Source organism: Dendrobates tinctorius, unplaced genomic scaffold (genome assembly GCF_039654945.1).
Source record: "Dendrobates tinctorius isolate UK_male_01 unplaced genomic scaffold, ASM3965494v1 ptg000184l, whole genome shotgun sequence".
In the NCBI taxonomy this organism is placed as follows: Eukaryota; Metazoa; Chordata; class Amphibia; order Anura; family Dendrobatidae; genus Dendrobates; species Dendrobates tinctorius.
The window spans coordinates 7,110,871-7,127,982 of record NW_027361851.1 but is presented as its reverse complement, the minus strand read 5'-3'; positions in this window follow the sequence as shown (position 1 = coordinate 7,127,982).

The window sequence follows — 17,112 nt, the reverse complement described above, 5'->3', positions numbered from 1 at the left end:
GGTCATTGTCCTGTTGTAGGATGAAATTGGATCGAATCAAGCGCTGTCCACAAGGTATGGCATGGCGTTGCAAAATGGAGTGATAGCCTTCCTTATTCAAAATCCGTTTTACCTTGTACAAATCTCCCAGTTTACCAGCACCAAAGCAACCCCACACCATCACATTACCTCCAACATGCTTGACAGATGGTGTCAGGCACTCTTCCAGCATCTTTTCAGTTGTTCTGTGTCTCACAAATGTTCTTCTGTGTAATCCAAACACCTCAAACTTGGAGTCGGCTGTCCATAACACTTTTTTCCAATCTCCCTCTGTCCAATGTCACTATATACAGGAGAACATGACACACAGATATACAGTACATACAGGAGGAGATGACATACAGCGACAATTTGCAATATAATCATTATAATTTGTTACAACTAACCACAGTTAGTTACTATGCCCGGGCAACACCGGCCTCTTCAGCTAGTAAATAACTAAAAACAAAAATACTCTGCTCTTCCACACCTTGGGCTATGTTCACACGTAGCGTTTTTGATGCATTTTTGAACTTTAGACAAATGCATTCACTGGGAAATGTCATTTTACAACCTTAGCTGGCCATGTGGTGTGTGACACATCATCAGACACATCCTGTTTCATTTATGAAGGAGGGACTCTGAAAGTCAGAAAGATGATTTTTATAAGGCCATCATGCAGTGTTTACTATTCTTGGAGATCCATCAGCCGACTATGCTTTGTTGTTCCCTTTGTGGGTCTCCCATACTGTTTGACTATGCAGTGAATGCAAGGGCTGCCCCAAATTTGGATGCACCCCAATACTCCTTTGAAGAGATGTACAGGAGGGCCACCTGAAAGCAATCTTCCCATTATTAGGAATTTGGAACTCCCATACTGTTGCAAAGAATGCAAGGCCTGCCCTGCACCAAATTTAGATGCACCCCAATACCCCTTTCAAGAGACGTACAGGAGGGCCACCTGAAAGCAATGTTCCCATTATTAGGAAGCTGATACTCCCAAATTGTTTGCCTATGCAGTGAATGCAACACCTGCCCCAAATTTGGACACACCCCAATATCCCTTTGTACACATGTACTGGAGGGCCACCTGAAAGCAATGTTCCCATTATTATGAACTTGGTACTCCCATACTGTTTGCCTATGCAGTGAATACTACAACTTCCCCAAATTTGGAAGCACCCCCAATAACCCTTTGAAGAGATGTAGAGGAGATGTAGAGGAGGGCCATCTGAAAGCAATGTTCCCATTATTAGGAAGTTGGTACTCCCATACTGTTTGCCTATGCAATGAATGCAAAACCTGCTCAGCACCAAATTTACTCACCCCTATACCCCTTTGAAGAGACATACAGGAGGGCCACCCGAAAGCAATGTTCCCATTGTTAGGAATTTGGTACTCCCACACTGTTTGCCTATGCATTGAATGTAAGGCCTGCCCTACACCAAATTTAGATGCACCCCAAACCTCCTTTGAAGAGACACATAGAAGGGCCTCCTGAAAGCAATGTTCCCATTATTAGTAATTGGGTACTCCCATACTGTGTTGCCACATGCAGACAGTATTCCTAGACCTTGGGGTTTGACCCACAAAGTCAGGTACTTTGCTACTATGTGCCTGAACATGCTCTTGGTGGTCAGGCTGGTAGTTTTGCTACCCCTGCTGATGCTGGTGTCCTGGTTTGGACAGGGTTCTTGCCCTGCACTCACAGGGTTAAGTATATGTGGCCTCTTTCTGGATCTGGGAGGGATATTTATACTCACTCTTTACCAGGGTTCTCTGTCTGCTATACCTTTGCCCTTGGCTTAGTTTAAGTGACCCCTGTGCGCTTGTGCCTTGTGCCATGTGCATACTTCTGTGTTTGATATCTTGGCTTCTGACCCTGTCTGTCCCTGTTGTGCGCTTGCCTGCCGTTTCTGTACTGTCTATTGCCTGTTCTGGTTTACTGATCTCTTGCTAAGTCCTGATTATCTGTTCTGTCTGCTGATTTGGTACTGTGTGTCTATTTTCCTGGATTCAGACTTCAGCTACATCTCTGGTGATTCCCTGTCTACGCACCTGGTACTTCTGCTGTCCGTACGGTTGTGACCCTTAGCCTGTCCCTGACATCCCTCCTGTCTAGCGCTCATCAGCACTTCTGCTTGTGCTATACCTGCTGGTAGGATCTTTATTTCTGTCCGGCATTTCTCTGCTCTTGCTTCCTCTGGGAGACCTGCAGCCAGCTCCGCCCCTTAGTAGTCAGGGGCTTCCGGTCCTGTTTGCCTGAAGCATACATCTCCACCACTGATGCCCAGCTCCACAGGTATCTTTTAACATAGTTTGTTCTACTAAGGACACGCGCACTGGCTCTGTGAGCAAGTGCAGTGCGGTGTTCTTGACATTATAGCTGACCCAAAACATTTAAACTAGGTTTTGCACTTTTTTTTCCTTTGGTCATGGATCTGCTGCATGCTCTCTCTGAGCAAGTGAATAGCCTCACTCAAATGATGCAAAAACTGTCTGTGAAGCAGCGAACCTTGGCTCAGTCGCAGCAACAGGTTCAGAGGGAGGTTGTTGATGCCATGCAAGATTCTTTTCCTTCTGGGGCCCTGAGTGAGGGTACCACAGATATTTCCTTATTCTCCTCCGAACCACCTGTTAAACTGCCTGACTTTTTCTCTAGGGATAAAAAAATTTAAGGTTTTTAAGGAGGGGTGCAAGCTCTTCTTTTCGTTAAGGCCACGCTCCTCTGGGGATGAGAGTCAGAGGGTTGGGGTCATTATGTCTTTGTTAAGGGGCTCCCCTCAGGCTTGGGCTTTTTCCCTTCCCCTTACCTCCCCTGAGGGAATGTCAGTGAATGCATTCTTCGAGGCACTCGGACACATCTACGATGAACCCAATCATGTGAGTCTAGCTGAGGATATGGTGATGAGTGTCTGCCAGGGGAAAAACTCGGCTGAGTGGTTCTGCTCTGACGCTGGGCAGCGGAGGTCTCCTGGGATGATGCTGCCCTCCGGGGTTTGTTCTGTAGAGGCCTGTCCGAACGTTTGAAAGATGCCCTGACCCTTCATCCTCCACCAGATTCTTTTGGAGGACGCTATGATCCAGGCTGTCTGCATGGACCGTAGGCTGCGGGTAAGAGGGGTCATGCTGCAGGAGTACCCTTTATTCTCCAACCTGAAAGACTCTGCATCTAGTCCTGAGCCCATGGAGGTTGGTGCCACCTCGTTGAAGGAAAAAGAGAGGAGACACCGTAGAAACAACCAACTGTGCTTTTACTGTGGATCCTCTGGACATTGGAAAAGGCACTGTCCTTCTTGCCCCTCTTCAGTGAAGCTGTCAGGAAAACAACTGAGTCTGGGTAACAATCGAGGAGGTTGCCCAGACTCCCAGGTACCTTTTTCCTCGTTTCAGGTGGAACTGGAACTTACAGGCGGTCCGGTTGTGACTACCGTCTTTGTTGACTGTGGTTTTTCTTGTTAGGCGTCGGATTCCTGGCACTGCACAGAGCCAGACATCCTGCGGTCTTTCATTCTCCTCCGACCGCTCAGATTCCTGCTCAGCAATCAGGTCGAGCCAGGCATTCCCCTCAGACTCGTTCTGTGAGCCTGGATGTTGCTGCCACCTCTGGTGCAGCAATGGTAGCGCAACCTGCTTTGCAGGGAACTGCTCCAGAGGCTAAGTCCTCGTGCCATGCTACTGGGCATGCCCGCAACTTGTCCTCTCAGTGGAGAGCAGGGGTCACATGTGCAGGTCCTATGTCGGATCTGATTGGTCCTTCCCAAAGTACTGGAAGGTCCCGGAAGCGCATGGCTATAAAAAGCCCGCATGGCGGCTCGGCCATGCGCTAGTGTAGCATATTATTCTGTGTGTGTAAGGTGATGGATGTATGGACTGGTGTCTGACTCATTATGAAACCCCTACCCTCTGATATTACGAGTGGTGACCGAGTGTGAATAGTCAGCTCCAGGGTTGTGGCAAGCTACACCCCACTTGCTCCATACCTACACTAGCGTCCGTCAGCGCCTGGTCCTCGGCGCCGACGCTTGCGGCTTTTCTCTGCCGCTGCGCTGTAGTAACAGCAACTATTGGTGTTTGCGGCTGCGACGCCACACGCAGGCCTCTGTGACGCTAACAGGGCCTGTGCCTTTGCTTTAGTGTTCTCCAAGCGACTCTGTGTTTGTACGGAGTCGCCCTTAGCGTTCGGGTGACGTTGACCCGAGCACAGTCCCGCACCTACTAGGTGCATCTGCCATTGTTCAGCAGCGGTCCTGTCACCTACCGCACGGTGGACCCCGGGCGGCGAACGCACCTACTATTATTTATATTTGGTGCGATCCGCCGACCCTAACATTACACTAGCGCCAGGGTCTGGCTGGCAATGGCAGACGTGCAGCAGCTGCAGCGCTACATTCGGCAGCTGGAGAGCAGGTTGGCGGCTATTGAGAGCACCAACTCAGCTGCGAATGCTGCACTAGCTGCTGCTCAGACAGTCGCTGAGGCTGTCTCACGTGCGCCCACACTTTTGCCCTTGCTGGCAATGTCTCGCCTCCCGCTCCCCGATAAGTTTTCGGGTGATAGTGCCTCCTGTAGGGGATTCGTTAGTCAGTGCTCCATTCAGCTGGAGTTGCTGGCTGCACGGTTTCCTACAGAGCGGGCTAAGGTGGGATTTATTGTCTCCCTGTTGTCTCGCCGGGCATTACAGCGGGCCACGCCATTGTGGGAACGTGATGATCCCGTGGTACAGGGAGCTGCTCAGTTCCTCGCGGCTCTGAAGCAAGTCTTCTTGGGACCACGGGTCACACACGATACGGCTCTCCAACTGTTATCCTTAACACAAGGGTCACTTTCGGTGAGCTATCATGATGTCCAGTTTCGGACACTGGCTTCCGAGTTAGAGTGGCTGAGCACGTAAAAGATGCTCTAGCTACTAGGGAAATTCCCACAAGTCTGGAGGAGTTGATCGCCGTTTCCACCCGCATTGATCTCCGCTTCACGGAGCGCGGGTTGGAACGAGCGCAATCCAGACGTAGGGTTAATTTGGCTCCCACCTTTACCGAGCCGCTGATATATCCCGCATAGGAGCTCCCTTCCTCTGAGCCTATGGAGGTGTCTCGCACCGGCACTAAGTCGCGTCCGATGCGAAGCTCTGTGCGCTGTTATCAGTGCCGACAGTTTGGCCACTCGGCTGGCACATGCCCTCAGCAGCCGAAAAGACGACCACGTTCAGTGGCCGTAGGTGGTGGTCAATCCAAGGTGGGACCCTTTTCACCCAATCCGGTGTTCCGGGGTACGTTAGATAGTGGGTCCTCCACCTGGGAGGCAGAGGTCACCCTGGATTCCGGGGCCGAGGGGAACTTTATGTCCTCGACTTTTGCCCAGAGACACGCTATCCCTCTGGTGTTACTCTCCCAACCTCTGACCATTAGGGTGGTAAATGGGGCACCGTTACCGTCTCAGGTGACCCATCAGACAGCCCCACTCGGACTCTCTATTTCACCCTCACATCAGGAGACTCTGTCCCTGCTTATTGTCATGATCCAGGACGGGATTTCGCTTTGACCCGTCCTGGTTAGACTATGGGTTAATTGTGCTGCCTCTCTCTGGCAGTAGGAGGCTATTTAGTGCTCACTGGACCTGGGTCCGGTGTCAGTTATACTCCTGCCCTCGGCTGAGTTAAGTGACCTCTTGTATACTTGTGCCTGATATCTTGCTTGCTTGTTCGGTTGTGATCTGGTTCTGTCCCTGTTATGAGTTCTGACTGACCCTCTTGTACTGCGCTACCTCTCGTGTATGACTCTCTGCTTGTGACCCGACTTCTCTCTGCTCATCCCCTTGGTACCACGTCGCCCTCTTGTGTATGACCTTTGGCTCTGTCTGACTACCCGTCTGTTTGTCCCTCCTGTACCTCGTTTGCCCGTACTGCTGTGACCTCTGTTTTGCCTGACTCTGAGTTGTTGTATGGTGTCCTGTCCTATCTGAATACAGGACGCTAAGCCCCGCCCCCTCACAGACATGACTCAAAAGGGGGCCGATATCAAGAATTGGTCAACCGCAGCGGTGGCGGCATTTCAGTTTTTGAAAAAATGTTTCATGTCGGCCCCGGTTCTTATCCAACCGGACCCCTCTGAACCATTTATTGTTGAGGTAGACGCCTCAGAGGTGGGGGTGGGGGCGGTATTGTCCCAGGGACCCGCCACTTTGACCAATTTAAGACCTTGCACCTTTTTCTCAAAGAAGTTCTCCCCTGCGGAGAGAAACTATGATGTGGGGAATCGGGAACTTCTGGCCGTAAAATTGGCTTTTGCAGAATGGAGGCATTTTTTGGAGGGGGCTGTTCATCCTATAACGGTAATCACGGACCACAAAAACCTAGCTTACATTGAGTCAGCTAAAAGGTTGACTCCCAGACAGGCTAGATTGTCGTTTTTTTTTCCCGATTCAACTTCTCGATCACTTTCCGACCAGGATCCAAGAATATCAGAGCGGATGCGTTGTTACGCAGTCTTGATCCGGTGTCCCCACCGGAACCTCCATCCTCCATTCTTCAGCCTGGGGTGGTGGTGGCAGAGGTTTCTAATGTGTTGGAACGGGAGATTCGAGAAGCCCAGGCTCTTGCACCTCCAGCTAAGCCGGTGGATAAACTTTTTGTGCCAGCTCAGTTTCGTCTCAAGGTCCTCCAGGAGTTCCATGACTCAGTTCTGGGTGGACATCCAGGGATCTCAGCGACCCGGAAGGCCATTGCTAGAATATTCTGGTGGTCTTCTTTAGCCTCTGATGTTGGGGAGTATGTGTCTGCGTGTGAGGTTTGTGCCCGTGCGAAAACTACCCATAACCGGCCGGCCGGGGAATTGGTACCACTGCAAATTCCTGAGAGACCATGGACTCATCTGTCCATGGATTTCATCACCAACCTTCCCCCATCCAAGGGTAATACCGTGGTCTGGGTCGTAGTGGACAGGTTTAGTAAGCAGGCACATTTTGTACCTTTGGCAGCTCTACCTAATGCGGAAACATTGTCCAGATTGTTTGTGGAGCATGTGGTGCGGTTGCATGGGGTACCCCTGAATGTGGTGTCTGATAGGGGAGTGCAATTTGTGTCCAGGTTTTGGAGAGCTTTTTGTAGGAGGTTGGGTATTGGTCTGTCCTTTTCATCCGCCTACCATCCAGAGACTAATGGGCAGACTGAGCGGACCAATCAGTCTCTGGAGCAAATTCTGCGTTGTTTGACCTCAGCCCGACAGGATGATTGGTGTTCTGTGCTACCATTGGCTGAGTTTGCTTTTAACAACCGCACTAACCAGTCTACGGGTACATCTCCTTTTTTTTGCAATTATGGGCTTCATCCTCATTTTGGAGAATTTTCCCGCTTGAATTCTGGGTGTCCTGGGGCGGACGAGACGATCCAGCGGGTGGGGGAGGTATGGCGAGAGGTCCAGAATAACATTACGAAGGCCCAGGACAAATTTAAATTTTTTGCGGACAAAAAACGATCCGTGGGTCCAGTGTTTCAGGTCGGAGATAAGGTATGGTTATCCACCAAAAATATAAGGCTCAAGGTCCCCTCTGCGAAGCTTGGACCAAAGTTTATAGGTCCCTATGTAATTACCGAAGCAGTTAACCCGGTGGCTTTTCGGTTGAGTCTTCCGCCATCTCTAAGGATCCCTAATGTTTTCCATAAGGCCCTTTTGAAACCTGTGAGGTCCAGTGGGGAGCGATCATCATCTTCCCCGACACCGGTTCTGGTAGATGGGCAGGCTGAGTACGAGGTGGAATGAATTGTCGACTCCAGGTTGGTCCGTCGCGCCCTTCAGTATCTGATACATTGGAAGGGCTACGGTCCTGAGGAACGCTCGTGGGTTCCTGCTCGATCAGTTCATGCGGATCGGTTGATCCAAGCCTTTCACGCCAAGTACCCCGAGAGACCTGGGGGTCCGGTGGCCCCCCATTGAGAGGAGGGTACTGTCATGATCCAGGACGGGATTTCTCTTTGACCCGTCCTGGTTAGACTATGGGTTAATTGTGCTGCCTTTCTCTGGCAGCAGGAGGCTATTTAGTTCTCACTGGACCTAGGTCCGGTGTCAGTTATACTCCTGCCCTCGGCTGAGTTAAGTGACCTCTTGTATACGTGTGTCTTGTGCCTGATATCTTGCTTGCTTGTTCGGTTGTGATCTGGTTCTGTCCCTGTTACGAGTTCTGCCTGACCCTCTTGTACTGCGCTACCTCTCGTGTATGACTCTCTGCTTGTGACCCGACTTCTCTCTGCTCGTCCCCTTGGTACCACGTCGCCCTCTTGTGTATGACCTTTGGCTCTGTCTGACTACCCGTCTGTTTGTCCCTCCTGTACCTCGTTTGCCCGTACTGCTGTGACCTCTTTTTTGCCTGACTCTGAGTTGTTGTATGGTGTCCTGTCCTATCTGAATACAGGACGCTAAGCCCCGCCCCCTTGCAGTCACATGACCATAGGTCCCGTGCAGATTATTCAGTTTCAGTGTCCGCAGGTCCTATACCACTTTACCTTCCAGCACTGACTGGACCCTGACACTATTAGCCTGAAGCACGCATGGTCACCTCTGCTGCCCGTCTCTACAGGTATCTTTTAGCACTGCTTCTGTTCTCAGGACACGCGCACTGGCTCTATGAGCAAGTGCAGTGCGGTGTCTCTGACACTTATTATGCCCAATGGCATTGATCAGGTGCTCCTCGGAGTTCCCTGGCTTCGTTGCCACTTCCCTCATTTTGACTGGGCTTCGGGAGGATACTGGGCTGGGGCAAGGACTGTGAGGGAAGGTGCCTGAGGGGCAGCGTTCAGGTGGCTTCCACTGAAGTGCCTGCGGATCTCTCCGCGCTCCCCAAACCCTACCACCAGTATGCGGACGTCTTCTCTAAGAAGTCTGCGGAGACGCTCCCGCCGCCCGGTCCTATGATTGCCCGATTGATCTCCTGCCAGGCACAGAGCCTCCCCGAGGCTGTGTTTACCCCTTATCACTCCCTGAGATGGAGGCTATGTCCCAATATATCCGCGAGAACCTGGCTAGGGGTTTCATCAGAAAATCTGTTTCACCGGCTGGTGCAGGGTTCTTCTTCGTACAGAAGAAGAACGGAGAGTTACGCCCCTGCATTGACTACCGAGGTCTCAATGCTATCACGGTTAAAAACAAATACCCCCTACCGTTGATCACGGAGTTATTTGACAGGTTGCGGGGGGCCCGGATCTTTACTAAATTAGATCTGCGGGGTGCATACAACCTGATCCGCATTCGCGAAGGAGACGAATGGAAGACAGCTTTTAATACCAGGGATGGCCATTACGAATACCTGGTTATGCCCTTTGGCCTTTGTAATGTGCCAGCTGTCTTCCAAGATTTTGTCAACGACGTCTTCCGCGACATGCTCTCTACCTCGGTGGTGGTCTATCTGGATGACATACTCATCTTTTCGCCAGTTTTGACCACCCACCGGAGAGACGTCTGCAGGGTCTTCGACCGTCTGCGGGCGAACTCGCTATTTGCCAAGCTGGAGAAGTGCCAGTTTGAGCAGGAGTCCTTGCCGTTCCTGGGCTATATCATCTCGGCCCAGGGGCTGGCCATGGATCCTGCCAAACTACAAGCGGTAATGGACTGGCAGGAACCCCATTCCCTCAAAGCGGTGCAGCGCTTTTTGGGGTTCGTGAATTACTACCGCCAGTTCATACCACACTTTTCCACACTGGTGGCTCCTTTGGTTGCTCTCACCAAGAAAGGAGCTAACCCCAATGCTTGGTCAGAACATGTCTCCAAGGTCTTCTCGGCTATAAAATCACATTTTGCTGGCGCTCCCATATTACATCGTCCCGATGTGGATAAGCCGTTTATCCTTGAGGTAGACGCTTCTTCCGTTGGTGCAGGAGCAGTCCTTTATCAAAAGGATGCTCAAGGTCGGAAGCATCCCTGCTTCTTCTATTCCAAGACCTTCTCACTGGCGGAGAAAATTTACTCCATCGGCGACAGGGAGCTGCTAGCCATGAAGTTGGCTTTTTCTGAGTGGAGACATCTCCTGGAGGGAGCCCAGTTTCCCTTTCAGGTATATACGGACCATAAAAACCTGGTCTATCTACAGACGGCCCAACGCCTGAATTCCCGTCAGGCCAGGTGGTCGCTCTTCTTTTCCCGATTTCGCTTCACCCTCCACTACCTCTCTGGAGAGAAGAACGTCCGTGCGGATGCTCTCTCACGTTCATTGGTCTCAGCGGAAGAAGGAGAAGCTGAGCCTCGGTTAATTCTCCCACAGGAGAGTTTTACGACCGTGGCTCCAGTTGCTCTCGAGTCGGTACCACCGGGCAAGACCTTGGTGCCTCCTCAGCTACAGCCGGAGGTCCTCGCCTGGGCACATGCCTCCAGGGTGGGTGGCCATTTTGGTAATAAACGGACCGCCGAACTCCTGGCAAGGTCATATTGGTGGCCACATATGGCTCGAGATGTCAAGGAATACGTGCAAGCATGTGTTTTGTGTGCTCGGAACAGACCCTCTAGACAGAGGCCGGCGGGGCTGCTGTTTCCCCTGCCAGTGGCGGATAGACCTTGGGAGATGGTTGGCATGGATTTCATAGTTGGCCTGCCCAAGTCTGGTGGCAGTACAGTCATCTGGGTGGTCACCGACCATTTTTCCAAAATGGTGCATCTGGTGCCACTCGCACGTCTGCCTTCCGCTCGAGGTCTGGCCACCTTGTTCATTAAGCACATATTCCGTTTACATGACATGCCGGACAAAATCGTGAGTGACCGCGGTCCCCAGTTTGCATCTCGGTTTTGGAGGGAGCTCTGCAGTTTACTCAGCATCGAGCTAAATCTATCCTCCGCTTACCATCCCGAGACGAATGGCTTGGTCGAGAGAGCCAATCAGACCTTGGTCACCTATTTACGGCATTTTGTCTCTGACAGGCAGGATGACTGGGCATCCTTGCTACCTTGGGCTGAATTTGCCCTAAACAATGCGGTGGCTGATTCCACTGGTCAGACACCCTTTCTCCTAAACTATGGTCAACATCCACGCGTCCCTGTCCCGATGCGAGTGTCCTCCACTGACTCCAGGGTGGCAGACTGGGCAGTGGAGGCCCGGGACATTTGGGATCGTACTCAGGATGCTATCCGGGCATCTAAAGAAAGGATGAGGGCGTCCGCCGACACACATCGGCGGCCCGCGCCAAGCTTCTCCCCTGGCGACATAGTATGGCTCTGCACCCGAAACATTAAACTGCGGGTCGAGTCTCCCAAGTTCGCACAGCGATACATTGGACCATTCAAGGTCCTCGAGCGACTTAGCTCGGTGGTCTACCACCTGGCTCTTCCTCCACATTTGGCCATTTCGGACGTGTTCCATGTGTCCCTCCTCAAACCAGTTCACATGGTCTGGTTTTCTGAGTCATCTGCCGGGTCATCAGACTTATCGTCTGATGAGTTTGAGGTTAACGCCATCATGGGCCGCAGGTTTGTCCGTGGCAAAAAATTTTATTTGGTGGACTGGAAGGGTCATGGGCCCGAGGCTCGGACCTGGGAGCTGGTGGAAAACATTCATGCACTGCTCCTGATCGCGGCCTTTGAGTGCAGTGAGGCTCAGAGGGGGGGGTAATGTTAGGCGTCGGATTCCTGGCACTGCACAGCGGGAATCCAGAGCCAGACATCCTGCGGTCTCTCATTCTCCTCCGACCGCTCAGACTCCTGCTCAGCAATCACGGCGAGCCAGGCATTCCCCTCAGACTCGTTCTGTGAGCCTGGATGTTGCTGCCACCTCTGGTGCAGCAATGGTAGCGCAACCTGCTTTGCAGGGAACTGCTCCAGAGGCTAAGTCCTCGTGCCGTGCTACTGGGCATGCCCGCAACTTGTCCTCTCAGTGGAGAGCAGGGGTCACATATGCAGCTCCTATGTCGGATCTGATTGGTCCTTCCCAAAGTACTGGAAGGTCCCGGAAGCATATTATTCTGTGTGTGTATGGTGATGGATGTATGGACTGGTGTCTGACTCATTATGAAACCCCTACCCTCTGATATTATGAGTGGTGACCGAGTGTGAATAGTCAGCTGCAGGGTTGTGGCAAGCTACACGCCACTTGCTCCACACCTACACTAGTGTCCGTCGGCGCCCAGTCCTCAACGCCGATGCTTGCGGCTTTTCTCTGCCGCTGCGCTGTAGTAACAGCAACTATTGGTGTTCGTGGCTGCGACGCCACACGCAGGCCTCTGTGACGCTAACAGGGCCTGTGCCTTTGCTTTAGTGTTCTCCAAGCGACTCTGTGTTTGTACGGAGTCGCCCTTAGCGTTCGGGTGACGTTGACCCGAGCGCAGTCCCACACCTACTAGATGCATCTGCCATTGTTCAGCAGCGGTCTTGTCACCTACCACGCGGTGGACCCCGGGCGGCGAACGCACCTACTATTATTTATATTTGGTGCATTCTGCCGACCCTAACACTTCTATTAATCTGATTGATGCCCAAGTTGTGACTTTAAATAAGCTAGGGACAGTCAGGTTAAAAGAGCCAGTTAAAATTGTGGCAATTGATTTCAGTCCTCTCACCCGGGAGGGAATTTGTTTCATGACTGATACCTTTTCTCTGAAAGTGGGTTCTACTCACGTGGAAAAATTAAGGTGTTTTGTTCTAAATAATCTGCCGGCTGGACTGGTACTGGGTAGGCCTTGGCTTCAACGCCACAATCCTATCATTGACTGAGTCACAGGGGAGATCATTCAGTGGGGTTGTAAGGCTAATAGTCTATGTTGTAACTTGAAAACTCTTGTCACCCCTGTAAAATCTGTGTCAGTGTCGTCTGTCGGTCTGGAAGGTATTCTGGAGTACTTGAAAGATTTTAAAGACGTATTTTCCGAAACAGGCTGAGACGCTACCACCACATAGACCCTTTGATTGTGTCATTGATCTAGCCTCTGGAGCCAAGTTACCCAACGCTCGACTGTTCAATTTGTCTGGGCCCGAACATCTAGTCATGAAGGAATACATTACTGAGAGTCTCCGCAAAGGGCATATTCAGCCATCTGTTTCACCTGTGGTGGCAGGCTTCTTTTTTGTTAAGAAAAAAATTGGTGGTATGTGGCCATGCCTCGACTTTCGGGAAATAAACAAAATTACTGTGAAAAATACATACCCTCTTCCCCTAATTCCCGATCAATGTAACCAATTCACTGGGGCCAAATGGTTCTCTGTTGTGAGTTCATTTTCCCCTTCACCATTGAGGTCTGATGAACTCCCTCTTCTGGTGAAGGAAGGTAGTGAGGCTGATTACCAAGCACCTGAGCAGGATGATGATGACTGGGTGACTGGAATTGCTGACTGGATATAAGGCAGCCGACGCCCTTCTGTCTTCCTGGTGATTTCCCTGAGGGATTCTAGGAGACCAGTCTGATTCCTGCTCCTCAAAAGCTAAGTTTTCTGCTCTGCTTTTTGCATTTGTGTTTTGGTTTTGTTTTGCCTTGTTTTTCTGGATTTCTGCCATTCCCTGCTGGGGTGAGCTGAATTCCTTTTTGCTCTGTCTTCAGAAAATACCCGAGTACTGATATAGTCTTTTTGAAGCCTAGCGTCTTCAGGGCTTTTTTCCCTATCAGTCTGTTGGCTCTTGTTTTGATAGGGTTTTGGCGGATTGCAGACAGCAGCTTTTCTATCCTGTCCTATTTAGTTAGCTTTGGCCCCATCATTTGCTCAGCCTATCTTTCTGCTCTGGGGCAGTTTAGATTTCCCTTTCTGTCTTTAGGCTATTTAGTTCTCCGGCAGTGATCGAGGGGTCTAGGGCACCGTAGGAACCCCCCACGGCTACTGCTAGTTGTTGTTGATAGGTTCAGGGGTCTGCAATCTGATAGCTGCCAACTTCTCTGGTTTTCTGGACTTAGCTAGTATTTCTGTTTTTACCTCCTACGGTGACTCATTCATAACAGTTCTCTAAACTGGATTTACGTGGGGCATATAACCTTATAAGAGTCTGGGAAGGGGACGAATGGAAAACAGCATTCCTGATGACTGAAGGGCTGTTTAAAAACTTGGTTATGCCTTTTGGTCTCACCAACGCTCCTGCTGTTTTTCAGAATTTTATTAAGGTCATTTTCTCTGATTTAATTGGTCGTTTTGTGGTTATCTATTTGGATGACATGTTGGTGTACTCAGTGCACAGTCAATCTCACTTGCACCATTTGGGGGTGGTTCTCATGAGACTGAGGGAAAATCATTTGTATGACAAGTTGGAAAAATGCTCATTCTTCATGCACGAATTATCCTTTCTGGGTTTGATTGTGTCAGGGGAGGGGTTACGCATGGAACCTAAGAAGGTCCATGCTGTTACGGATTGGGTGCAGCTTCATGACTTAAAAGGGTTGCAGCGGTTTTTGGGCTTTGCTAACTTCTATAGGAAGTTTATTAAGGGCTTCTCGCAGGTGGTAAAGCCTTTAACGGACCTCACTCTCAAGGGAGCTGATGTAAAAAATTGGTCTGTAGCAGCAAAAAATTCTTTCATGACGCTAAAAAAATGCTTTTCTTCAGCCCCTGTATTGGTACAACCCGACCGTCAAGACCTTTTGTCGTGGAGGTGGACGCCTCGGAAATAGGGGTGGGGGCAGTTTTGTCTCAGGGCCCTTCTACCCTTTCTAATCTGAAGCCTTGCGCCTTCTTCTCTAAAAACTTTTCCTCTGCCGAGAGAAATTACAATGTCGGCAATAGGGAGTTAATGGCGGTCAAGTTGGATTTTGAAGAATGGAGGCATTTCCTGGAGGGGGCCGTTCATCCCATTACGGTTATCACTGATCACAAAAATTTGGCCTATATCGAGCCTGCCAAGAGACTGACACCCAGACCGGCTCGGTGGGCGGGTTTTTTATTCTCAATTTCAGTTTACGATCACATTCCGCCCAGGATCTAAAAACATCAAGGCTGATGCCTTATCTCGAACTTTGATTCTGTGTCCCCTCCAGAACCTCCTTCCTCCATTTTTCAGCCAGGAGTGGTGGTGGCCGAAATCTCATCTGAGTTACAGAGAGGGATTTTGGAGGCTCAGGCTTGGGCTCCAGGTGGTAAACCCCCGGGTAAATTATTGTACCGGAACGTTTCCATCTTGGACTTATGCGGGAATTTCACGATTCTATGTTGAGTGCTCATCCTGGGATTGCAGCTACCCAGGGGGCAATTGTGAGGGGTTTCTGGTGGCCCTCTATGGTAACAGACATTAAAAAGTTTGTGACTGCATGTGGGATGTGTGCTTGTTCTAAAAGTTCTCAGGTTCGGCCGGCCGGGGAGTTGGTGCCTTTGACAATTCCGGATAGACCATGGACACATTTGTCCATGGATTTTATCACTAATCTTCTTCCTTCCAGGGGCAACTCGGTGATATGGGTGGTGGTGGATAGGTTTTCAAAACAAGCCCACTTTGTACCTCTCCTCGCGTTACCATCTGCTGAAACCCTGGCCCGTTTATTTATTCAGCATATAATTCAGTTGCATGGAGTGCCTATGAATGTGGTGTCAGACAGAGGGGTACAGTTTGTGGCCAGGTTCTGGAGGGCTATTTTGTAAAAAGCTGAGGATTTCGTTGCCCTTCTCCTCTGCCTATCTCCCAGAGTCTAATGGACAGACTGAGCCCACAAACCAATCGTTGGAGCAGATTCTGAGATGCTTGGCCTCTTCCAGACAGGAGGACGGGTGTGAGGTATTGCCCATGGCAGGGTTTGCGTTCAACGGTCATGTGAGTCAGTCTACTGGGAAGTCTCCCTTTCAGATCAACTATGGGTTTAACCCACATTTTGGAGAGTTTTCCTGCATGGATTCAGGCTGTCCTGGAGCTGAGGGTGCGATACAACGTCTTAGAAATCTTTGGAGGGAAGCTCAGAGGAATATTTCCAAGGACCAGGAAAACTATAAGCGGTTTGCTGACAGGAGGAGGGGGCCAGGTCCAGCATTTGCAGTAGGGGAGAAGGTGTGGCTATCCACCCGCAATATCAAGCTTAAGATACCATCTATAAAGCTGGGCCCAAGTTTATTGGCCCATACAAAGTTGTGAAGGTCGTTAACCCAGTAGCCTACCGACTGCAGCTGCCCGCTCCCTTTAAAATTTCTGAAGTCTACCACAGGTCCCTGTTAAAGCCTGTAGCGACGGTGAGAGAGGATTCCTCATCCAATGCTCCGCCAGTGCTGGTAGAGGGGCAGCTGGAGTATGAAGTAGGGTGCATTAGTGACTCCCGGTGGGTGCGCCGGAGACTCCAGTATCTGATACACTGGAAGGGGTACTCTCTGGAGGATCGGTCATGGGTTCCGGCCAGTTCGGTGCATGTCGATCGTCTGTTGTGGGCCTTCCATGCCAGATACCCGGACAAGCCTGGGGGTCCAGTGGCCCCCCATTAAGAGGGGGGTACTGTCATGGTTTGGACAGGGTTCTTGCCCTGCACTCACAGGGTTAAGTGTATGTGGTCTCTTTCTTGATCTGGGAGGGGTATTTATACTCACTCACTCTTTACTAGGGTTCTCTTTCAGCTATACTTTTGCCCTTGGCTTAGTTTAAGTGACCCCTGTGCATTTGTGCCTTGTGCCATGTGCATACTTCTGTGTTTGATATCTTGGCTTCTGACCCGGTCGGTCCTTGTTGTGCGCTTGCCTGCCATTTCTGTACCGTTTATTGCCCGTTCTGGTTTACTGATCTCTTGCTAAATCCTGAATATCCATTCTGCCTGCTCATTCGGTACTGTGTGTCTATTTTCCTGGTTTCTGACTTCAGCTACATCCCTGGTGATTCTCCTGTCTACGCCCCTGGTACTTCTGCTGTCCATACGGATGAGACCCTTATCCTGTCCCTGACATCCCTCCTGTCTAGCGCTCATCGGTGCTTCTGTTTGTACTATACCTGCTGGTAGGATCTTTATTTCTGGCCAGCATCTCTCTCTGCTTCTGGGAGACCTGCAGCCTGCTCCGCCCCTTGGCAGTCACGTGCCTCCAGTCCTGTTTGCCTGAAGCACACATCTCCACCGCTGATGCCCAGCTCCACAGGTATCTTTTAGCATAGTTTGTTCTACTCAGGACACACACAATCAGTGAGCAAGTGCAGTGCGGTGTTCCTGACAGCTGGCCTGGCAGGTGGTGCAAATGGCCTTTTTGG